Raw genomic sequence first — 25,875 nt, forward strand, 5'->3', positions numbered from 1 at the left:
TCGCTGCACAAAAACAATTGAAATGCTACAATGTATAAGGATTTTACCATTAAAAGTGTAAAACTTTTTTAAAAAATTTAAAAAATATTAAAAAATGAACATATTCTATTTTGATCGGAAAGTTCAATTTCCAACCAACTTTATAATAAAGAACGTTATTAGAATTTTTGAGAAATCATTTTAAAATAAACGAAACTTTAGCCAGTATGCATGTATTTTGTCTTACTGCAATTTTACTTCTAATATTGCTATTATTGTTCATGACTTTCTTTTCTTTCACAACATTAAACAAATTCAGTTCCATTTATTATGGCACCGAACTGCATACTCATATTTCTATGATTAAAATTTTTATTTGCGTGAGCTAAAAAGGACTGAAAAAAATAACTTAGAAATATATTTAAAAAATATGGAGAAATATTTGAAAAAGTGTTTCGAAATCGAAAAAAGATGATTATAAAGAGAAAATAATCGAGAAAAACAAGTTAATTCGAATTTTGTGTTTTACAGAATCATTCTTAATATTGCTTCATTAAGTAGAATATTTCTCTATGTTAATCAGTCGACTAACATTTCCACGTATTTCGAAAATTCAACCTCGTCGAATTGCCAATTAGAAACAGCATTGTTCCCATTAATTACTTTAAATAAAAATAAATGTCGTTTTCATAAAGGTAAAATTATTTCGCATACAGAAATACAACAGATTCACTGTCACATAATTGAGTTCAGGAGAGAGAAAATTGTATAAAAAAATCGAGTCATATCACAATGAGTTTCCGTATTTTCCGGGAACTGAGAAATCACACCTGCCACCTGCTAATGATTTCGTAGACATGCTAGATTGACAGCACATCCTACTCTGAAATTTCGTGACAAAAAAATGTGTGTGAAAAAGTATGGTACTGATCATTTCTTAAACGCCTTATCTTTATACAAGATTGATGAAATAATGTGATATGTAATGGTTTATCTCGCCAACATATGAAAAAATGGCTTCCTGAATATTTCTTTTACACAAAAGTCTTCTTTTCGACAGAAACTTTTTGAAAAAAGCTAATATTTGATTATTACAAAGAAGAGAGTTGGATCTTTTGAAGCTATATTAATGAAATTTTTATATCATCAATACAATAAATTATTGAATTAAGAGAAATTATATAATATTCATAGACTTTATGTTATCTTTTGAGAGAATAATGTAGGAAAAGTGTTATAATGTTAACTTATACGAACGAAAACTTACGAAAAGTTCTTCCAGTAACATATGTTGGAAGATTCTTTTTCCTCATAAGAGTCAAAGCTGTAATATTTAAATCTATTTTTTTTACAAAGCATATATAAAGCATATAGAAATATTTTTTTTTTACTTTGGCATTTTTGATTTTTATAATTAAATAATTTTTAAGTTCAAAACTAATAACTTATTTTATTTACTAATCTGAATATTATGCAAATATTTTATAACATTTATGCAAGATATGCTAATATTATATAAACATTACAAGTGCATTATCAATGTAAGACTAGTGCTTAAGTACAAAAGAGGTAGGTAATGATACTTTACATTATCATTAAATCAAAATGATAAATCATGAATGACTTAAATAAATATTGCGATTCAATAAAATACTAAATATCATCGAAGAATAATCTTAATGCAATTTTAAAGTTTCATAAATTAAAATTGTCATGAAATTCATTAAATGGTAAATAATTTACTAAAATCGGTTAAGCAGAGAATCCATAAGAGAAAATTTGGTTTATTATCAAATATTTAACTTTGAAAAAAGGGTCCATTACTTGTTATAATTACTAGTAATTTAAGACAATATTTTCAGCTCATATCTCGACCAATATCCATTCTGTATTCTCAAACGTATTCGAATAAGTCACATAACTGCTTTTATAGTTATCCAAAGTTGCATTCATTAAATGAAGAATTTGCATCTATATAAACACAGTTGAAACTATTTCACACCTACGTCCTGGCTCTCGCACAAAAATACCATTAATTAGGTGAAGAATAAAAATGTTAATACACTCTTTCCAAAACCTAAACGCAAATGCATTTTAGAAAGCTCATTTCGCAAAATATTTAGAGCCGCATATTGAAAATAATTAAAAGAATAATAAACCCAAAGCGTTTGGCTTAAATATTATTAGGCGAAAGCACGCGTAAACTATCCTGTCCGTCCGCTATCTTTGAGAACCCTTTTCCAACACGTTGCCTTCCTTTAATTTACCTTTTCCGGCAATTACAACCCGTTACCCGGGTAAGTCGCGTTGAAACCGAACTTACTAATGAAACGTAACTCATTAAAAACACAGATGATAGAAACTGAAAATCGTTTAATTGCGCATTTAAAACGCCGGAATCTCTCCGATTCGTCGCCCAAAACGCACACTTTCCCACGCGGAGAATTTATTTTAAATTCGAGACGGGCATTTAAATAATTTTCCCGAGAGAAAAACTTAGGGGAGAACACGTGTGTTTAGATACCTAGACACAAACCACCTGCTGGACAAAGTGGTATGAGTCAGGTTTTCGTTTGATGGATTTTAATTCGTTCCAGTGTAAAATTAATTAATTGGAAAACTGCTACTGTTTTAATGCGCATCTTTCGCTCATATTTTTTTTATGTAAACTAATGGGTTTTTAATTGCGTCTCGATAATAACTCATAAATAAAACTACCTAAAACTTAAAACACTCCAATCTATTTTATCTTTTGGTGGAATTTGATTTGTGATAGAAAATTAAAACTGAACATTAGAAAGAGAAAAAAAGCAACGACATAAATTGAAAACGAGCAGTTGCATTGTATCGCAAATGATGTCGAATCAAAGAAAGAAATGTGTAAAAAAAATGATAATAATTTTTTTATCAAGAGTACAAAAAACAGAGAAAACTCTCACGTAAATATTATAATTATTTAAATATTTTTATCAAAAAAATAGTATCGAATATGCAAACATTAAAGCATAACAAGAATCTGAACCTTTTTTTCGTGATCTACTAATTCTTAAAATAATTGTCATCCTACAAAATGCTTTTAAGCTATATTTGGAACAAAAATATTACAGGCTACCTTGTTTTTTAATGAAATTTCTATGGTAAGCAACCAAAACTGGAAATCAGGTGAATAAATTGTAATGATGTAAATTGAAATTCCATAATATTGACATACACTGTCTGAGCCAAAGAGAAACAAATGTATTAATATTCAACTGGGAAACAAAATTGTCAAGTAAATGTTGTTAACATTTTAATAAATTTAACAATGAAGAAGCTGAAAAATTGATTATTGCGAATATAAAAATAAAGCATAATATGAACTTTTTACTTTTACCTTTGATACTTATTATTATACGAATCTAATTTAAATTGTGTTTTAAAAAAATATGAAAAATCGAAATCAGAATTTTTTTTATGGGATTTGATTTCTTGTTACTGACAATTGAAATTGGGAATTCGAGAGAAAAAGAAATAGCAGAATATAAGAAGCGATATGGTATAAGAAGAAGAAAGGCAGAAACACTTCTAAAATGACCGTTCATATCAAATTCGACAAATTTCATATGAGTTGATGTGTAAATATTTTAAACAAAATGATTTTTATGAAAATTTTTTATGTTCATTCTTTTTCATGTAATAATTGTTATTTTAAGAACTGCATTTATACTACTTTTAAAAAGAAACACGGGGAATTAGTTGCGCAATGTCATTTCGAGTGAATAAGAAAACATTTACACAGACGCTTGAACTCGCTATTGTTTCGTAATGCTTTTTATAAACTCAAAAATAGTTTACTTGAAAGTAATGCTGCGTCTGATTATAATATAAAATTTGATACATATAAAATCAAATATTCACTTGATTTTATCAACTTTCTTATAAACCAATTTAGAAAATAAAGTATTATAGATAATATACCGTATATAGCAGAATTATATTCATTAAATTTCTTTTAATGTTTATTCTGTTCTAATTGCTATTATTTAACTAAACTTCTCATTTGAAGAAAAAAAAAACCCAAAAATGTGAATCATTCCGGTTTTAATGTAACTTTTATCTACTTAAAATCAGAATTATATAGGTTGGTTTTTCATAATATAATATAAAGGGAAATAAATATTTAACTTTCCTTTCCTTCTTTTTGGCAATCTTGGGAAACAAAAAAGAAAAGACATTCACTCTATAGTATTTCTTGAATTTAGTCTTTCTAGAAACTTTTAAATACTTAAGATTCAGCAATCAATTGCATAAACATGCATGATTACTTAAACTAAGTATTTTGGTAATTGGATGTAATATTATGCTTAAACGTTTTCGTCAAAAAGTAATTTAAAGTAATTTATATAGTATATTTTACTATTTCAATCTCTAAACTTCTGTATTCAGACTTTACTATATTGAAATTTTCCGAATTTTTTTTAAATTTCTATCGTTAAATTTCTTCTTAACGAAAGGCATTACGAAAAGATACAAGGCGAGGATGGAATATAAAATAAAAATTTTAATGTAACCAAAATAACCGTAACTCGTCGCTACCCTCCACCCCTCGTTCCCCAGCGAGCATTTCTGGCGGACATCCGTTATAAGATATCACTTCCGTAGCCGTGAAAGTGCAAGAAGCATTTTAATGCTGCATACCATTGTTGCTAAAATCGGTGCCCGCATCGGGGTGACGAGCTTTTCCCAGATCCAGATGGACGGGAAAAAAGGAGTCCGAATGAAATGAAAAGTGAACATTTCTCCGCAAGACATCGAACTGATTTTTACAGGCAATCATTTTAGGCGAAGGGACGAACACGCAATAAACTAATCAGTTTTTAAATGTATTTCCCATTTAAAAGAAACAGAGAAAAGAAAAAAATCCCGCCTAAGAATTTCACAGTTATTAACTTTTTCCCTGCGAGAAATGATTTGAGTCGGAAAAGCTGGGCCCTGTAATAAAACCCAGCCATCGAGAAACGTATTATCCATTTTTAATGGTATTTATTCTAGAGTGTCACGCTAAAATGCCCGCAGTCCGGTTAGACTGGTTTCCTTGTAACTATAAAGTATCAAACGCTCGCAAATAAACAAATAAATAAATTATGGCAGCCCCATACGTCGAAAGGATAAAAAGTATTAATAATAACTGTAATTTTTAAAAGATATCTTTTTATTTTCTTTATTCCTTTAGCTTAGATTATACTCTTATGTATCTCTTTGGTATCTATCAAAACCCCGTCCGATCAACTAACTGGGTGACCTTCACCGCCAAAGTACATCAAAGGGACAGGTCTCGCTCAAGGTCAGAATATATATCACCTCGGGCACAATAAATGGATTAATTTTTTTACTATGAAAGGGAAATTTTTTGTTTCCCAATCTTTTTTTTATTTATTTGTTCTTTTTTCTTGTTTAATTTTATTTTCCAAGTATTATACATTCTCTTTTCATTCGCAACATTGATTTTTTTTTATTTAATTTGTTGTCTGACCGCCTGTGTTCGGGCGTGGTGAAACGAACTACGCATTTTTTTCATGCATTTTTTTAATTGCCGTGAGTGGACTTAGTATCTTCTTCGATTGAGCAAACGGATGGTAAAAATATCGTTATCTGTTTTTGAGATGAATGGGAGGAAATTGAAAAATTGGTATTAAAAAAATAATCGATGGTAAATAATAAACGCTTCCTAAAACCGTGAGAAAAGCATCCTCCGTTGTGTCAACAATTTACTAAAGTAATTATGAATGCAACGCTTGATGTCACTTGCTGCTTCGAAGTCGAAGCACGAATTTGTGATAAAAAATGCTTCCTAATTTTTTTTTTTTTCTTGCAGTGAGCAAGATTACATTTACTATGAAATTTATTTAATTACGTTTTATGGGCTATTTATTTAAGGAAGTCTTAATATTTATTTTTATCATTGAATCATTCAAAACACATTTTATAAATTCTGCTTTTTAGATTAAGGCGTAGCTATAGGATACCAACGGAGATGCTAGAATTTTGTTTAAATTATTAATAATTCAGAAAATTCTTAGAAAAGGCCATTTAATTTTACTATAAAAAATGTGTGTAGTACGCTTTTATTTGCAATTCAATTTTTAAAAACTTTTCGTAATTATTTTGATTATTTCATTTTAATAGATGCCATAACTTGGGGTCATGGCATCTACTGAAATAAAAGTGATAACAGAAATATATAAATAAAGGTGATACCTTATCTGCAAAGGAAGATGACCTAAAATAACAAAGCTTTACTCGTTAACTAAACCAGTTTCAGTAACGCGGCTTGGTTAGTTGACATTCTCTTCAGATTAGAGAAAAGCGAAAATCTGACAGAGACATTCTATGAAAATTCATTTGATTTCTTTCTACTCCTTAAATATGTCTTGTGACAGCCCTCAGAAGAAAAAGCTTGTTTGAAATATGAGAAAATATAGAATGAAGATTATCAGGTCTTAATGCAATTGACTTTTTCCTTTTTTCATCCTCAAAGCTGAATATTCATAATTCTTTGTTCATATTCTTTGCAGAAATTTCTTTGGTAAAGAAATATCTCAAGTTTCAACTATTCTATTGTACGTCCAAAGACACGGTTTATGTAAAAACCGTGTCTATTAGATCAAGTGAACTGACCACTTGGAGTTAAAGAAAGCGAATAGAATTATATTACAATAGTGAGATGATATTATATACATATATATATATATATATGCTAATGAAGCTTATAGGTTAAATAATTAATTTTTATTCATTTATTTATTTTTAGCAACAATAAATGTTGACTCGGAAATCAGTTGTAATTCTAAGAAATGTTAAAGTCCCTACTAAATAATAAATTAGATATCAGATATATTCGACTTAGAAAAGAAACTTGAAAGGTTTTGATTTTTTCTAATATTACAAATAAATTCCAATTAATAAAGTCCAATTTGAAAGGCAAATTAAGTATTCACCCTTTAATTGCGGTATTTTTAATTTTTTAAATTAATCTTTGAATTCCTATTATATTGCTTTGATTTCTTATATTGAATCACTGTTTTATATACGACGCTTACGGATACATATAAAAATATTTGCAAAGACGTGAATTCTTTTTATATGGAATGATTTTCACGTTTCTTGAAAAAGGTCCATGTCTTACTAAATTACTGTCCATGTCTTACTAATCCAAGAATAACAGCTATATTACTTTGTTATTCTTGGATTAAAGTTCACCCCCCCCCCCCATTTTAAGACTTTTGAGGGAACAGGGGAAGTATTATATAGCAGAGAAATTTTTATGCTCTTTACAAAACGAATATATACGAACATTATATATCGAATGAAAATATTACATAGATTTTATCTTCCGCTTAAAACTGAATTCACCATGAATAAAATATGCACTTTATCATAATTGCATGCTTATAGTATAATCTTCTTAATCACTCTTTAGTATGTAAATATTCTTATTTTACATAATAAAGCAAATTTCAAAACGGGAAAGCGGTTAAGGAACCATAATTTAATCTCCATTTCGTAAAGCAAGGAATAATTTGGAATATAAATTTTCAATTACGATTGGCAATGTTTAGCAGACTCAGGGTATGACGTCACCAGACACATCCGCGTTTTCTTACATAAAATCATACATTTCTCATCGCTTGCGTTCAATAAAATAAATAAAATTAAAAAAAGGAAATGTTATCTACACATTCCAAAAGTTTTGCGCTTTAAAATGCAGAAAGATGGTCATAAAATAGGAATAACTAATGCGCGCAACATCCTTGAAAACTAAAAATGGTTGGTTTAGTTGGTATTGCGTATTCTATCGTCTCTACTCTGAGCATTATTTTTTTTTTTTTTCTGTCGCTGTTGGAGAAATAAATTTCGAAATGAGTCATGGAGTGAATGAGTTTATACTGCCGTCGAACGAGATCAGTTAAGGTTCCGAGAGCAAGAGTTTTCAACTGGGACTTGTCTCTTGCCCCCTGCTGGGACAGTCGTCCCGTCGCAGGTCCCGCTGTGGATTTCCAGCTGTCAAAAAAATACAGATTTTGAGTTGGCGTAATACAGAACACGAACCATCCAGCCTTCAAAATTAACACGTCATCGACAGTATTCTAAGCCACCCGTGAAACGGGCGACGCCAAACAATGGAACAGTTTTTCTCTTAAAACACAAAAAGAGGCGTGTCCTGTTCATTAAACAACGCGGCGGAAGTTAAAATGAAACATACTGGAGTGGAAGAGAAAACAAAAAGCGTATAAAAAATGCCAATCCGAATGATTGACTGCTTGTTGGGAATAAGAAGAAAAACAAAAAGCATTCTAATTTTCAAAATGATGTCTGCGACCGTTTTCGCAGCTGCTAAAGCACTAAAACGTTAATAAACGCATTTTTAAACTTCCCGTTTCGGGTCGTTGTGGAAGATTGAGCCCGGGCCTCCAATTTGTAGCACATTATCTGGTATTTGCTACAGTTTTGTGACACAGCAGTATGCTAATATATTCTATTATCCGCTGGGAAAAGACACATAAAAAATGGTAGAAACATTGGAATATAATACCTGATTTGGATATGACACACGAATAGTTCGAGAGAAATTTGTTAGTTTTATGTCTCAGGTGTTGTTTATAATGAGATTTTTCATTGTGATTCATTTAATAGAGGGTAGTGAACTAAATCCAACATAAAATTTGAAGGATATGGGTCATAAAATTGTCCCACATATGGCAAATTAGATTCATACTTTTTAAAGACAAAAGGTATTTTTTGTGAAATATTGATGAGATATTTTAGTTGCTGTCGAATTGTTATGATTATTATAAAAATCAATTGGCCTCAAAATACGATTATTTCAACTTTCGTTTGTATTCTGATAAATAGTTACATTGAAAAAATTAAAAAAAGGCATATTATAAAAAGTGCTGTTGCTGCTCCTTTTCTTTTATTTAGACAAGATTTTTTTTTTAATTTTGGATTATTAAAATCCTTTTCTACAGTTTTATATACATAAAAGTAAATCATATTTATAATTCTGGCTTTCTCGTAGAAATGTTCGAAATGATATTATCGGCTTAGTACAACTCAATCTGAACAAATTATACGACAATAGGGTTCGACCTATGAAAGCTCTTCAGCTCCTTAATATATCTGGTTTCTCTCATAGAGCTTTAATATCCTTGAGAGACGAATGATATTCTGAATTCGAAAATTATCATGGAGTCATTTTTAATGTTTAATACAAGAAAATAATTTTAAATTATATACTTATTCGTCTCTAGAGTTCCCCAAATACTTCTCTGAAATGAAACATTAATTTCTCTGAAATAAAATATTTCATTCTTTAATAAGAAGCAGGAATAATTTTCAAGTTATAGAAAAATTACACACAAAAAAAAATCAGCACGTTAAATTTTTTTTATATCTTTGGATTATTTCATACTAAATCACATACAGAAGCAATCGTTTAAATTCTAAAATCATCTCCGAAAATGAGCAAAAATTTAAGACAAATAAAGCTGAAAGAGGAAAAAGAGATAAAATGGCTCGTAGGAATTGTTTTTATTTATTTTAACAAAAGCCCAAGTCTTCGAAAAAAATAAGTTAGCTAATAATTATATGCTTGCGCAAGATCCCAGGACGTTACATAATACCGACAAAGTAAAGACTGACTATAATACGATTCGAATTTAGGCACAAACGATACAACAATTCAAATAACCTTATGCCAAAAGTACATAGGATTTGATAAATACGCGGTGAGAAAAGTACAAGAGAAAAGAAAGAAAATGATATTCAAAACAACCCAGCCCATTTATTTTACAGTAGACCACTTAAAAGTTTACCCCGTCTCGCATTATCATACCTGAAGACAAAAGCTCCGCGAATCCCTCCCCCTCACGGACCCTACTAAGAAAGAAAACTTGGCATTAAAAAAAAACTAAAGTAAAAAAAGCAGAAGACAAAACGCATGCTAAAGCTATTATTAATAATAATCTCTACGCATGGTAGCATTTGCATATTGGCGAATCTTCTCCCAACTGGGTAGTAAAGGCGAACGCTACACACTTATACATGTTATAGACAGAGATATGTATTTCGACACGGCATAGCACCATCTTTTGAAAACACGAGACCCATTTTCTTCATTTCCATATATGCACATTTCAATGAGGCCCTGAATATCCACGCTACCTGATGGAAGAAGGGGGTGGGTGGAAGGCAGTAGAAGCGTAACAAGAAAGAACAAAAGGAAACGGGTGGAGAGGAGGGTTGCTGCTACGGCAATTTGCGTACGGATCTCACCTCCCTTGTTTCTGGTAAGTAAATTTAACAGTGTAAAAGTATAATCCGACGATAAAAGTAATCCTCCGAAGGATATATCGGCGTTTGCCCTCTGAAAATGAGATCTTTTCGGATCGGGCCTAGGGTCGCTTAAGTTTTATGGAGGAGCATTTTGCGGCGGGGACTCAGTTAAAAAGGACCAAGTTTAAAATGCGAGTGAGGCTGACTGGCTATGAAGCTCGCCGTGGGATACATCGTTAATATAGGCTCTATATTCAAAATAAAGTTTTACGCATGATGCAAAGGCATTTGCGCTTTTCAAAAGTTAGAGACGCCCGGGGACAATGGTGAAATGTTTTAATGTTCGTCGCTAACACCATGAATATAAAATGCAAAGCATACTCATGAAAATTGTTTTAAAGTGGTAAATGGGAAACAAAATCTTGGCTTTGAATAATAGGTTGGAATTGTACTTTTCTCGTCAGTTTAATGTGCTCTTAAGTAATGCAGAATCACGTGGAAGGGTGAATCACCTTTCAAATATAAAAAACAATAATAAAAATTAAACTTTGAGGGGTGAATTTCATTTGAACATGAAACTAATTACCATAATGCATATTTTTATTTAATAAGGATTTGCAAAAACTCTGTTTAAGCGTACGTTGGAGATCGGATGGAAATTTGTTTAGAAACGATAACCTGTCAATTAATCAAGGAAAATCAAAGTGTTAAAAGAATTAAGGATAATCTTTTTCTTTTCCTCTTTAAATTGAAATTTTATATTTGAGAAGTACATCTGAATGCATTTGAATGAGAAACTCCATAAACTTCTCCAACTTAGAAGGCCATCATGTACTTCATGTTGCATTTTTAATATACTATCTTCTAATAATTTCGCTATTTATACTGATGGCATACGTATTTAATATATCGTTCGTTAAAATATCAACTTTAATCACATAGAAATAGAAATGGGTTTCCACAATTCTCTAAACATTCGGCAGTTTGAAGAGATTATAGTTCTTTATTTGCTGCACTGAATTTCAATCCTAATTTAACACTATGTTGGTTTAGAATAACATCTCTATAAAAATTCCTTAAGATCAAATGATATGAAGATACGCAGATACATTGATTAAGTTCATAATTATTAAATATTTAGTTTTCGGAAAGGAATGTTTGAGTCGACAATCGCAATCTACGTGCAACCTCTGGGCACGGCAGGAGTCACTTTTCGAATTTTCATGCCAAACTAATACAAGAGTTCATTCGACAGTAATGAATAAAGAGCATGCTAAATTTAATATGAGCTATTCCCACTGGCGCAACAAAAGTAAGTGGCAGCAGGGACAAAGCACAAGACTTTTACAGAGAAACGAATGTGTGACGATTTGCTTTTCGCCATCTCTGCTCATAACTGACGTTTTTACTTTTTTTTTCCCCATCATTTTAACCTTTCTCTGTGACGTTTCTCTCGTCTCTATGCTACAAGCCGTTCCTATCTCCGAAAAAATCCATCGATGGAAAATAACGATTCAAGCACTGATTTCTTCAATAAAGAAGTAAAGACACTGTTATTAACCCATCACAAACAGGGTCTTTAATTTATAAAATTAAGATTAATTTATATTTCCTTCTATTCAAGACAAAAATTCAGTTATAAATAATAAATAACACAATTTTAAACATATTACCTGAAGAAGAAAAACTAGATGAATGCATTCAGGTATAATGATATTTTATTTAAGTTATTTGGTAATCTTTAATGCATTAGTTTTCAATTTTGGTTTCCATAATATTGAAGTTTATGATAGAAATTATTATATAATCAGTATTTCTTCAGATTAAAAATTCTCCATCTTGTGTTCACCATTTAACTACAATGTCTAGTTAAAATGTCCGATTCATTCAAATTTAGAATGGCATGAATATAGACAACAAAAAAATTGTGAATTTTGTACAAGCATAATTTTAATCGTTCAGTAGCGATGTATTTTATTCATAACGGATAATTAGAGCGTATTAAAAATTTAAAAGATGGTTATGGTTTCATATCATATATGTATGCATCAAACATATATTTATATAAATGCTCCATTGAATATTCATGTTGTAAAAAGCAAACGATAATGGAAAAAAAGAAAAGAAGATGGATATTTACTCAAATCATTTAATCACGGAGATATCTGCCCAACAAGCCTTCTTTTGTCTTTTCGAGATAGTTCATTATTTACATTTGGTTTAACTCGGTAGTTATGAAAAAAAAATCTTTACTTTCCCTTTTAAGAATATCCAAAGATAGTTCTGATAAAATGGCTAAATATTCCGAATTATAGAAACATTTTCGGTTTTTTTATCTATTTGTTCAGTTTGTCTTGGGTTGTTTCGTTTTCTTACAACTAGACAGAGTATCCTAAGCATTTTCGTGATAATATGAACTTTATTACATACTATGCCTTTTTATCGTTATAAATGAATATTACTATATTTTTTATTGATTTCGGAAGATTTTCGTTTCATTTTTTATACTCAAATCTCTTTTATTTGTTTTTAGCTAATGATAGTTAAAATCCATTACAACTCTAAATAATTTTAAATAGTATTTTTTGATATTTAAAATTATTTAACAAAGCTTTTCACTGTGAAAATAAATTAAAATTTTGGGAAGAAGCAGGCAGTTTTGTTTCCATCGGAAATTTTTCGATTAAATCCCAGTATCAATGTAAGGACTATCAGTGCATGCTGTGACAGATAAACTCAACCATTTACAAAATGGTTTTTGAAAAATAGAATCACCAAATGATATAACTGCCAGTTCCCCATTTAAGATTCGGTTATTCATAAACATATACGAAAAAGCTCTACCCTAATATTGTCCATTTTAATAATAAAACAGGAACCCTTTTAACGATAAAACCTCATAAAAAAAATTTCTTCAATTATGCATTTTACAAAAGCAGGCGGATCGTCGAAAATTTTGCCGCTCCGCGGTACGGAGTTCCAGCGTTTACGGGGAAAAAGATGACGAAAAGCACTGACAAACGCAGTTAAATCACCAGAATTGTTTAAAAATTCCAAAACGCGCTGTCGTGTGTTTTATTGTCGAGATAAATTACAGCGAGCCACGGGCACCCTTATTTACATGCAGTCCTCAAAGTGAGGCAGCAAGAAACACATCAGCGAACAATGCACTATAAGCGTCACAGGACGTTGATATATAACTAAAAATTTTAAAGCAACAATCCCTATCTCGATCGTTGGAACACTAAGTCGTACGCCAGTTTATTTCAATTATAAACTGTTTTCTGGAACATTTTTCCATGTCGTGCTTCTCCGGTTACGAAGAAAAGTGGAGTAAGTGCACTGCCAATGATCAATCCGTTGTTTGATCAGCTAAGAGAAAGAATTATTCGTAATCTAAAAAAGATAAATAAGTAAATTTTTATTTCTTACTTTAAATGCTTATATTGATTTTTACATTGGGATTCACTTCTTAAGTCATAATTTAGAATGGTTAATTTGCCTTATTTAAACTTGATGCGATTAGGTTGTTACAATATTTTAATTTGTTATGAATGTACACTAACCCTCTCTCTCTTCCACGTTTTTCACTAAATTATATATATTCAAATTTGGTTTAACAAAGTTGGTTGGCAAAGCACAGTTAACATTATGGTGACTAAATTTATACGGTTATTAACCACATGAATTATATATATCAATTATGAAAATAATGTTTCATATTTAAAGTATATTTTAGCTTTTCTATTATTATCTCCTATACCAATATATAAAGAGAAAACATTGTAATTGTCAAAAAAAATTCGAATTCAAGATTTTGAAGAAATTCCTTCTTTTCAAACCTTTCTATAAAAGAAAAAAAAAATTCGAAATTATGTTTGTCTGTCTGTGAACAATAACTCAAAAAACCTTTCAATTGATGAAGGAAATTTGCTAAATGGTTTTACACCAAATTCGTAGATTTTGAATGAATCCATTGGAAGAAGTTCGTACTTTGTCCCAATGCAAGTGAATACAATAATTACAAGACGCAAAAAGCTAAACGGATAAAAATTTAGCACATACTTTTAGTAATCAAAGTGTAGAACCATACCAAATTATGAACCCAATCCAGCAACGAGTTGACCGTTTGTAGGACTGTACAATTGCATATGAGCAAAAGCGATAACTTAAATATCTAGTGAGATAGATAAATGCAATTTAAAATTCCGTGTCGACAAAAAAATCTTTCAAAAGACATACTTAGGTTTTCTTCACTATACTTCGAAGCACAAAACACTCATGCGAAGGACTCTGACAATTAAAGTATTGATCATTCGTGGCATTTACGATCTTGTTAAATTTTTATGGAGGATGAAGGGTTTATGGACAGACGGGGGAGAGAGAAACATCAGTAGGGAAAATGTGAGAAAATTTCATTGATTTGTAATTCAAATAATAAAAATAAGTGTTTTGTATCCCTTTATTTGGTGGGAAAATAAATGCTTTTCATTATTAATTCAAGAATAAATACAAGATATTAGTAAAAATATACTATCCATATTTTATTCAATTTCGGCAGTTTTGTAAGAAAGGAAAACCAATATATGAAAAACAATATCGTATGTTAGAAGATTCCTTCATAAAGATTCAGATTGACATCTGTTATTGATCAAACCAAGCTTTTAACAATAATGAAACGTATCCAACCAACATAATAAATAATCATATTAGCACAACCAAAATTATTTCTTAGAGCTTGCCTAATTAATTATTTTAAGTAATAATAATAACTTTTAATTTAAATCTTAAATAACATACTTCCAAAAGCAATACAAACAATACTGTAATTCGGGCTCAAATAAACAATAAATCGTTTTTTAATATATGATTTGCATACTCTTCTCTTGTTTTATCATTTAAAAGAAAAATGTAGCATGATTGGTTCTTTTCTAATATAATTTTTTAAAAATAATTAAAAACAATTACAATGTGAGTAGAATTGACAGTAAGCTGAAAAATTAATTAAACAAAAACGATTATATAAAATATTATTTAAACATGAGTGGCTTCAATTATTATTTCATTTCAATCAGATATTTTTTGAAGTATATAGCTTATTTTTCTTAAGATATTGAAAGACAAATGTATTGAAATCTATGAATTCTCATAGAAGATAAAATTGAGAAATTAATATTCATATCCAATGAATATAGTATAATTAACATTAAATGCGGTAAAAAAAACTGAGAAACACAGATTTCTATCATCAAAATGTATTATTATTTTTTAAAGGATATAATTATGTATTTTAAAAATTATCTTTAATATAAAAGAAACGCTAAGCCTGTTTTAAAAAATATATTTCTCTTATTGAAATAATAATAATAAAAAAAACCTTTGTTAAAAATACTTCCAGAAAGCTCCCGTTTCTTTACAGAAGTAAATGGCATACACAAAGACATTTATTTCTTGCACGTATAATTTTATTTATAAACTAGCCGCCTTTGGCGACCAGCCGGTTCACCAATCTTAATGCTTGTTAAAATTTTAATAATTAAATATTTTATGTAACTCCTATTTTAATAGTTTTTTTTTTTTTAACATATAACAAGTTCTTAAAAATTCTATTTCCCTATGCACTACATTATTGTGTTATATTATTGTTGCGCAGTTAATTTTTAAATAGCATTTTTAGGGAGCGGAGATTATAGGCTAATCGCCCAGGCTCTCCATCAAAATCTACTATTCTGGTGGCTATTTTAATAGCTTTTTCATCAAAATATTTTAAAGCTACAAATTTTGATAGTCATATAATTCATTCATAATATTATAAAGGCCTTCAACCATAACGTAATGTGTATCTTTCTCATTTTCTTTTAGCCCCCGTAGAATTTATGCTTTAAATTAAAGTGGAAATAGTTAAATTGCAATTAATATAAGGAAATTTTTTACTGAAACGAAGCATTTTTTTAAAAATATGAGTACTGAAAACAGAGTCGCTGAGTATTTAAACTAAACCTTATGGGCACTAAAGAATATCTTTCTTAATTTATGAAATATTTCAAGAAGTTTTCTACAAAATTTTCTCAGATTCATCATGAACAGATCAATTAATTAACAATGTTTAGTTTTAAATGCATGAAACTCTAAAAAAATAAACAGAATCGTTTAAAATAATCAGTCGAAAACAGGTTAAGCCTTCAAAACGTCCGTATCCGTTGTCAACAATCAGAACACAATGCGCATGCGTGAATTTTCAACGCCAGTTATGGTAACGCAAATGCGTGAATTTCTCTACGCCAGTTGGGGTAACGCTATGCAGATTAGAAATTTTTTATTTCCTTTTTTCTGTTTTATTTTAATTCAAAAGTACTTCAGAATGAATCTGAAAGATCGATTAATTAACAATTTTTAATTTTAAATGCATCAAACATTAAGAAAATAAACAGAATCGTTTGAAATAATCGGCCGAAAAATGTTAACCCTAGCCTCATTACTGTTGGGAAAAAAATACTGAAGCCTTACTCATTTGGCTGTGGGCAAAGAAATGAAGATTTTTTTTGGCGGGAAAGTTAGTTTTTAATTAATAGTTAAAATTCTAATTAAAAATTCAAAAAAGGGAACCCCAGGTGCACATTCCCGACCTCCAAGGTATACATGTACCAAATTTGGTAGCTGTAAGTCAAACGGTCTGGCCTGTAGAGTGCCAACACACACACACACACACACACACTTTGAGCTTTATATAAGTATAGATATGTCATGTACAGCAATATGCAATGCAGTATTAGATATGTATATGCTGTATATACAATGTCAAAAAGCAGCTGGCATATTATAATTAATAAAATATAATTAATTTAACAATATTACTTAGCTTTTTTGTATAATAAATTAGTAATTTCTTTCATTTATTATATGTGAACAACTTTTTATATAACTATATATCTATTTTCGGCCTGAATCAAGATGTTTTCCATCACCCCACCCCCCCCCAAAAAACCCCTCTGATTTATTTGCATTTTCTTAGCTCTTAGTTTCTAGAAAGGACAAGGTTTTCATGTTTATAAAGATATCCATTTTTATTTTCCATCGAGTCAAATCATAGAGCCTTACGACAACTCAAACTAATAGAATAACGCAAAATAATGTAAAGGTTACAATAATTAATATAAAAGATGAAAACTCGTTTTGAATAAACTTAACAAAAACTAATTAATATTAAAGATTTAAATTTGCTCCAAATTTTTAAAGCATTTTTGTTGACATATTCAAATGTATTTTTAACAGTCGCGTCAAATAACATTTTGATTAATTCTGAATATAAAGTTTAACTTATTTATTTTACTGACAAACGAATATAATGCTTATTTTTAAAAAATTGGGACAAAAACCATTTCCACAATTGTATTGTTAAATACGGCAACTTCAAATAACAGTTTTAATGGCGATAAGGTAACAAAAGATAAAACAGAATTTTCGAAAAGTAGAAATGTTTGGAGGTTTTTGGAATATAGAATATTAATTATTCTCCTGTGATTAATTTTAAATTTATATTTCACTAAAATCTATAAGCTTCCACAGTCAAATCAGAGAGGATACTTTTTCAATATTGGTAAGCAACTATAATTCAGAAATCCATTTTCACGGTATATAAATTTTTAAAGTTTGTTCAATCATTGATGTTCATAAAATCTCTCTTTTCACTAATTGGAGATTATTGCAATAGAGAACCAATAGCACATTATGTAACTTGACATGTAAGTCCTTTCACCATACATTACAGAAAACAATTAAAGTTCTATTTTTTCTAAATTTGTAACTGCATTACTAGCAGGCTGTGTGTTTGCGTCTTTTTGGTAATTGCTTCAATTACATGGAACAAAATTAGGTTTAGTTTTCATCAGTGAGGTCAAAATCTATAAATGGTAGTTCTTAATGATTTCATGGCTACATCCAAATAAAGTTTCAATTGGTAACATAATTCCGATAATAAAAATTCTTTAAATAAAAAGGACTTCGTGATTTTTTTTAATTTTTTTCCCCCTGCAGCTAGTAAAGCAGTGACAACTTATGCATTAACAGCAGGGATTCTGTAATTCACCATGTCACACCTCGTAGTAATGATTTGTGAATAACTTATACAATGTATTTTTTTTAAATAATTTTCCATAAAGAATTAGTTAATAAAAATTATTACATTTTTTGATAAAGAATGCTTTTAAAAACAGAGTTTATTTAAAAAATTATTAATTTTTTAAATAATTTAAATAAGGATTTAGCTTTAAAATAATTTCTCTTTGCGAAAATATCCTCTGCATTTAAAAAAAAGTTTAAAACACAAATTTCTAAAATCGTTGGGTACTGTGTCACTGATAGTACTTTTCTAAGTTAAAGGAGCTCATTCCAAATGTTTCATTCTCAACGGAAGAAGATAGGGGGAAAAGCTCCATGCCCTTTCAAAGCTGTATACATAAAGTAATACTCTAAATGGAAAAAAATTCGTTTTTCCTTTCTTCGGTTTAAAGAACTGTAAAACACTGTACTCACAGTTTTAGATATTATATTCAGTATCATAATAATAAGTGATTAAATTACATATTACAAAAGTTGCAGTATAACATTTCTATACACAAACCGCTTTTGCCCGAGAAGCTATCATTAGTTGAAAAAGTTTCAAGAAGCAAAGTATTCAATGAATTTATTAAACTCGAAGAAAGGTGCCATATAAATTGTTCAACATTTTCATTTGGATTGTTTCTGATAAGCTTCACAAGGAAGAGTTGCCTATTTAGATCAGAGGTGCAAAACATCATCGCGTCTTGTAACGAGCGTCTTTGTTATATAACGGCGTAAAAGAAAAATTGTAATAAAAATTTCATAATTTAATTTTTAAAATTCCTAATTGCAGATAATACATAGTAATTAACCATAACATTTGATATGCGACATCTTCCCATCAACAACATTAAATATTTTAGTCATGGATAGTAAAGTAACGGGTTGATGAAAAATAAAAATTTAACGCATTTTTCAACATGCAACAAAATAAATTAAATTTAAGAGAAGCTGCACCATATGAAAAATTTTAAATATAAAATTGATTGTGGAACGATGGAGGTTTTGAATCATTGGAGGAAAAAAGTTTTCATCTTCGAATTTCACCAAATATATTGAACCAGTGCCTAACTATGTGTAGATGGATGTAATCGACGTCCAGTACTGCTCCGATATGAAAGCAAAGTGAAGTTCAATGCAGACTTTCTAGATATTTTCCTGCCAAGTTTGAAAACATTCGGAAATTGGTACAGAAATCATTCCTAAGATTGGTAGCACTCATTTATGCGAGAAATTATAAAGGGTGAAAGAAGTTCCCGATTAGACCCAGAAAATCCCAGATTCACTTTCCGTCAGTTTTGGAAGTAATTACTGCCGATAAGAAATGAGTCGAAAAAGAAATGATATAATAGAAAAGATGTGTCGAGAAGAAAACATTTAACCGTATGATTGTTCTTGTTCTTTTTCATGCTTGCTTTCTAAAAGATCCTGCGTTTTTATAACGTTTTTTTTTTTTTTTTTTTTCCCCTGTCTATATAAAATTAAATCTTGCTTGTTTGGCCCATGCCATCATTTGAAATTGACGCCGATTATGTAGATGAAATTATTTTGATAAAAAAGGATGAAACTATTTTGATTATTTGAATAATTTTGGTGAAGTTTTAAAAATATTCTTTAAAAATTTCACAGAAAATAAAGATAAATATGATGGGACTTCGTTATATTTGCTGTCATCTCTTACCGATGTCCATCAATTGTTTGCGATATTTTTTGACAATTATGTAGCTCACAGGTGTGAAAGAAAATGTGTCACTAATTTTATTTATATAAAATTGGATCAATTGTTCGTAGTATATTTATAAGCAAAATTAATACCGGAAATTTAAGAAAATGTACTTCACACCGACATTTAATTATTCAAAATTATTTGATTTCCCTAAATAAATTGCTCGCTTTTTAGTGTTAAATTCACTGCGTGTTTTCTGTACTCTGCGGTTGTTATTTTACAAGAGAATTAACATTTCATAAATGGTATGTTCTGAGTATCATTCGTATAAATAAAGAACGACAGATGGCAGATAATTATGCCAGCTACCAGTTGTAACATTTAGCAGTAACAATTTTTGGAGAACTTAATAATTTGAAACAATTTGTAAATATGTTTTGAATGATAACATAAAAAATTAATGAATAATATATATATATACACTAATAATTATAATCACTTTCCTGATACCTAGTTATGATAGAATATATACATTTTCCGAGCATTTGAGATGTAATTACTATAATATTAAAATAATGATTATTTTTAAATTAAACTAACTAATTAAAATAATAGTTTGATTTTAATATTATATATATATATATATATATATATATATATATAACCAATCTAAAGTAAGAAAAAGTTTGAAAACGAAACTAAAATGAAAACGAAACAAAACAGTTTCGAAATCGCAACTAAAATTTATTACCTATTTAAACTAAAACCAAAAAGGAACTTCATAGTATTTAGAGAGCGCAATTGCAGCTACTTCTAAAACACAGATGAATTGATACAGTTGGTTTAATTTTTATTTGTTTTTTTGTTTTTCCTATTAACTTGATTCTAATACTTTTGTATATATATATATATATATATATATATATATATATATATATATATATATATATATATATATATATATATATAATTAAAGATTATTAATGAATATAGTAAAAAATTAAAAATTGTGTTTATGATACGCCAAATGGAATATTGTACATGATATATATTTATATCTCCTTGAAATCAATTGGTTCTTTGCATTACTCGAGTTCAATAATACGCTACTGTACTAATAAAAGTAAGCGTTGAAAAAATACATTTGAACAAAAAAAAAAGTGTTTACATTGCTCTCCAACTAAATAGCAATAATTAAAACAAACCAGAAGAGTTCTGCATCTCTCCTGCGATGATTGTTTGGAAAAAATTAAGGAAGCGAAAGCAATTATTATTAAATCGTAAATATTGAATGATCGAAACGGAGAGCGGGCCAGGTGACTTACGCCATTGTCCCTCCATCGATCGTAAGGTATCTATTTACTAAGATCTCCAAGTACCGAAGGCCGTTTGTATAAAATATTCAAAATATTCGGTGGCTGTAACTCTTAAGTGTGATCACTGACGTTGAGGAAAACAAAAGGCTTTATTTATTCCCGAGTTGTAAATAAAAAAAGAAAAACTTGGAAAAGGAGTACGTATCTCTCGGAAAAATGAAAAATAAATAAATAAGAGAGAAAAAAAGGAATAATTTAGCCATGTTCTCCCGATGAGATAGAATTCCGAATACAAAAGATGATTTTAAATGTCTTTATATATCGCTCATTTTTCTTCGGGCTGTTATTTTTTACTTCGAATGGCAAAACGCGCGTTCTCCTTTACAATTGCTCGGTCTAAAGAGGAGGTTGTAAAATTATTTTATCTCCGATATATCAAGTGGAAGTCAGGTGAAATAAATGCGATAAATCTCGTGGCAAACGCAGGGGCATTTTTATTTATTCTCGCTATTAAACTCCCTCTACCAATGCCTGCTGCCTGCTTGTTCTCATTTCCGCACACTTTGCCTAAAGACCTGCTGCAATGAAGGAATGCGGGGTTAAATAGATTACACGCTTAAAAGCGCGTCGGCTTGGCTTCTTAATTTATAAGCATGATTCACAATTGCTCGCCGCGTATTATCATACCTGGCTCTACAATAAGATAAGCCAATTATTTCAAAAAGTTGGTCACTTTATCCTTAGAGAATCATACATTAGTGATTAAATTAGCTATCGAGTAAAATAAAACAAATTAGGTTTCTTCCGATGAGTGAAATTTCAGTGAATCATGCACTGAATTCATTTGTTTTTTTTATCAGCTTTTTTGCCAAAGTTATCATACATATTAGATAAATAAATTATTTCTAAACCTCAGTCATTTTATTCTTGGTGAATCTTTGATGGTTTAAAACAATCTTCAAATAAGAATAATGACAAGTAAATTAGAGACCACCGTTAAAATCGGTTATTTTGACATAATATCTTTACCATCTAAATTAAATTTACGAAATAATTTTAAAACAAATTAGATCGGCTTATAAATTAGGTTTGTGCTGAATAAGAAAACACCGAAATTTTATAAACTTTTTTGTAAAGTAGAAACCGTGAAAAGTGTTTATAATCCTTTACAGTACTAATTTACAATTGCTAATGTCAACTTGTCAAAGCTGACATATTGCTGAAGTGAACTTGTTATTTATCTCATTTAACCATTTTATTCTTGGTAAAAACTATGAAATAGTATACGATTCGCATTTTTTGCTGAGGAGCAACAGAGGTTATAAAATACTGAAAAGGCATTCATAAGTATGTAATTACCAAATGCGTGCTTTGCTTTTACTTTATTTTATTTATTTATTCATTGTAAAAATCGACGGTGATTTTTAATCGTTATTTATGTGAAATTCTATTTATTAAGTTTAGATACAAGATGTGTATTGCTATTTTTTTTAAGTTATTATATCAGTAAAGCCGGCCATCAGAAAGAAAGGAGGGAAATGTGAATGATGCTACCACAGAAGGTTCCGCGTTGCTAACTGATTTTGCTAAAGGAAAATCCTTTCGTCTTTCCTTTTTTTAATACGAATATACATACATTTGAATATTATTGTGCGATTTGTGAGCATTTCATATTTACCAGTCCAAGGCAAGGTTAAGTCTTCTGAGTCATACGGTGCTTGCGTATAGTTAGGGCCAATTACATAATAAGAAGTGCCATTATTTCTTTTAATCGAACTTCCTCACGAATATATTCGGATAACATTTAAAGACTGATTGAATCCGATTTTCTCTGGTATTTTGTCGTCGAATGTTGATTTTCAGTATAGTTCAAATATTCGAATATTCATTTAATATAATTTTTGATTTGCATCAAAGTTCTGTTATTGTAAGGAAAGTTATATTATCTTCAGCAATAACTGTCGCATCTGTAGTAATATTTTTCTCAAAATTGAAAACGGTTGAAAAAATGCTTTCAACCTTGCATTAGTTAAAAACGGTTTAGTCTCCTAAAACATTTCATCTGTTAGATCTGAATTAGCTAAGAAATGAAAAAAAAATAATAATGATATTTTAATTTACTTTTTTTCATAAAATATGTAAAAATATGGAATAAAATCAAATATATTACTATATTGTAGTAATTTACCTACTAAATTGCACCTTGTATTCTTATGATGTGATTACTTTTTTATCATATATATATATATATATATATATATATATATATATATATATATATATATATATATTAACGATGACTATATGATTAAATGTTTACTACAAAAATATGTGCAACACAAAATAAAGAGTAAAAAGCAATAAATTACGGGGGGTTGGTATAAAATATACTGTAAGATCAGCAAATTAAGTCTGCTCCAGGCTTTCTTGTGTTTGGGCTCTACATGTATATCTTCATCGGCTAGCACGAGACTAGAGAGTTAATATCTTGCTTTCATTGAACGAATGCCATTGAGCTCTAGAAATGTCCAAATAGTAAGAGTTCCCCATTCGTAAGAAAACAGTCATAATTATTAGATTTTGAACTATGAATTTATATTATTTTCTATGATTAAGCACATTGTTAAATTATATTAGTCTAAACTTTTAAATAGCTATTTCTTACTAAACTTTTCTTTTAAAAAATTTATTAAGTCTTTTATTAAAATGAGTTTTTTTTATTTAAATTATTTTTTCTACCACCTAAAATATTAAGATATTAATACAAAAATCCATAGAATGAACTACGAAACAGACTTATTAATAAAGAAGAGTGCATTTAAATCTAAATGCACTTTAAATTTCATAATTTTTTCCCTACCTTGAAGTTATATTTTGCCCGAAGAATCCCGAATTTTACTATTAAAATTTAAAAACATGTATTCTTTTGATTTTTTAAAGATCTGATTCGATCATAGATTCGCAATATGTATAAAGAATTAATATATCTTAAGAAAAAAAATTCAAATGGGGGAAAAAAAGTACAGCTGTATTCGTTTTAAAAAATATTCTAAAAACTAACAGTAATACAGATTCCGATATTAGTTTATCAATTAGATTTTGATACCATTGAAAATTCATCTATTTGTTTTTCTAAATGTCATTCCAAAAATTTAATAAAAATTTACGAAACCATAATTAATGAACACAATAATTGAAAATTTTCTTCAACTCGAACCTTTGTGTAATAACATAACCCAATATTATCTTTCCATATTATCTTTCTTAATAACAAATGTTCAATAATAAATACTAAAGCTCTGCATTGATATCTAAATATTTTAATTAATGAATAAGAAAGATCAATACAAAAGCTTCCCAGGGAAACTCCCAGTAAGAACAAATAAAATGCTGTATAAAATTACTCTTAAAGTTATAACAATAAAATAAATTTAAATTAATTTAACATTTTTTCTAAATAAAAGAATAATTTAAGAAAAAAAATCTAAGCGGCATTTGAAAGTATAATACATGAACTGCTCATCGGAGATTTGATAGCAAAACACGGCTCTCCTATTCAACCTTGCATGGAGTATTAATTAAAATTCTAACATCAACTTTTGTTCAGTGCTCAGCAAACAAAATCTATATATTTTTTTTTCATATCTCACACACCTGAGAGTAAACGGAAGCTACAAGTCAACGATGTTTGAGCTCCAAATGAAAGGGAAGAACCTCATATTGCGAGATTGGAATTTTCAGTCACGTCAAATGAAAGTAATTTCTAAAAATTAAAAAAAAAAAAAAAAAAAAAAAAAGAATTGCTAAGCTTACAGATACGAATAAAATTTAAAAGATTATGAGTCTTTAAAAAGCATCAGCATAAGAAAAGATTTGTTCGATTTAAACGTTAATATATTTAAATAAAAGTGGAGAATTTAATAAAAAAGTCAAAGAAAAGTTAAAGATTTAAGATAAAAGTTTGGTTTCTACGTCGTATTAAAAATATCTAATGAAGCAAAGTAATAATAATAGTAATGTAGTAAGAATTGAAAACAGTGTGTAATTTATAGTGATGATTCAGACATTGATATCTTTGGAAGTTAACTATAAAATTTAACTATTTTAAAATCATTTTTATCAGTAGCGAAGAAAATAAAATGAATATTTAATTACTTTAAATACGTAAGATTTCGGGCGTAGTTCTGGTAAAGAAATACTTGTAATGCCTTTTTTTTTTTTTTTTTTTTTTTTTTTTTGTCTTAAGCGGCATTTATCATGGAGATGGTCTTGCCCGCTCTATTTACTCTATCTACGCAAATGGATCTTTACGCATTAAAAAAATTACTACTTCGCGAAAACTGAAACAGCAGTTTCTTTTCCGAATTATTTAAAATTTGTATACAAAAATAATAACACATATTGTCTACGGCTTAAATGATTTCTAAAAAAAAATTGGTGAAAATTCTTTTAAGCATTGATTATTTTACACTTGATATTAATCAATATTTATTATTATTA

The 25,875-nt window shown here is 29.0% G+C and overlaps 2 protein-coding genes across 2 annotated transcripts in view; one reads left to right on the forward strand and one right to left on the reverse strand.

The window, feature by feature from the left end:
• The window catches only part of LOC129954722 (caspase activity and apoptosis inhibitor 1-like), a 418,487-nt gene that overhangs the window by 326,016 nt on the left and 66,596 nt on the right, over positions 1-25,875 (reverse strand). The gene's annotated exons all lie outside the window — the stretch shown is intronic.
• The window catches only part of LOC129954686 (uncharacterized), a 156,618-nt gene that overhangs the window by 29,774 nt on the left and 100,969 nt on the right, over positions 1-25,875 (forward strand). The gene's annotated exons all lie outside the window — the stretch shown is intronic.

Source organism: Argiope bruennichi, chromosome 2 (assembly GCF_947563725.1).
Source record: "Argiope bruennichi chromosome 2, qqArgBrue1.1, whole genome shotgun sequence".
Taxonomy (NCBI): domain Eukaryota; kingdom Metazoa; phylum Arthropoda; class Arachnida; order Araneae; family Araneidae; genus Argiope; species Argiope bruennichi.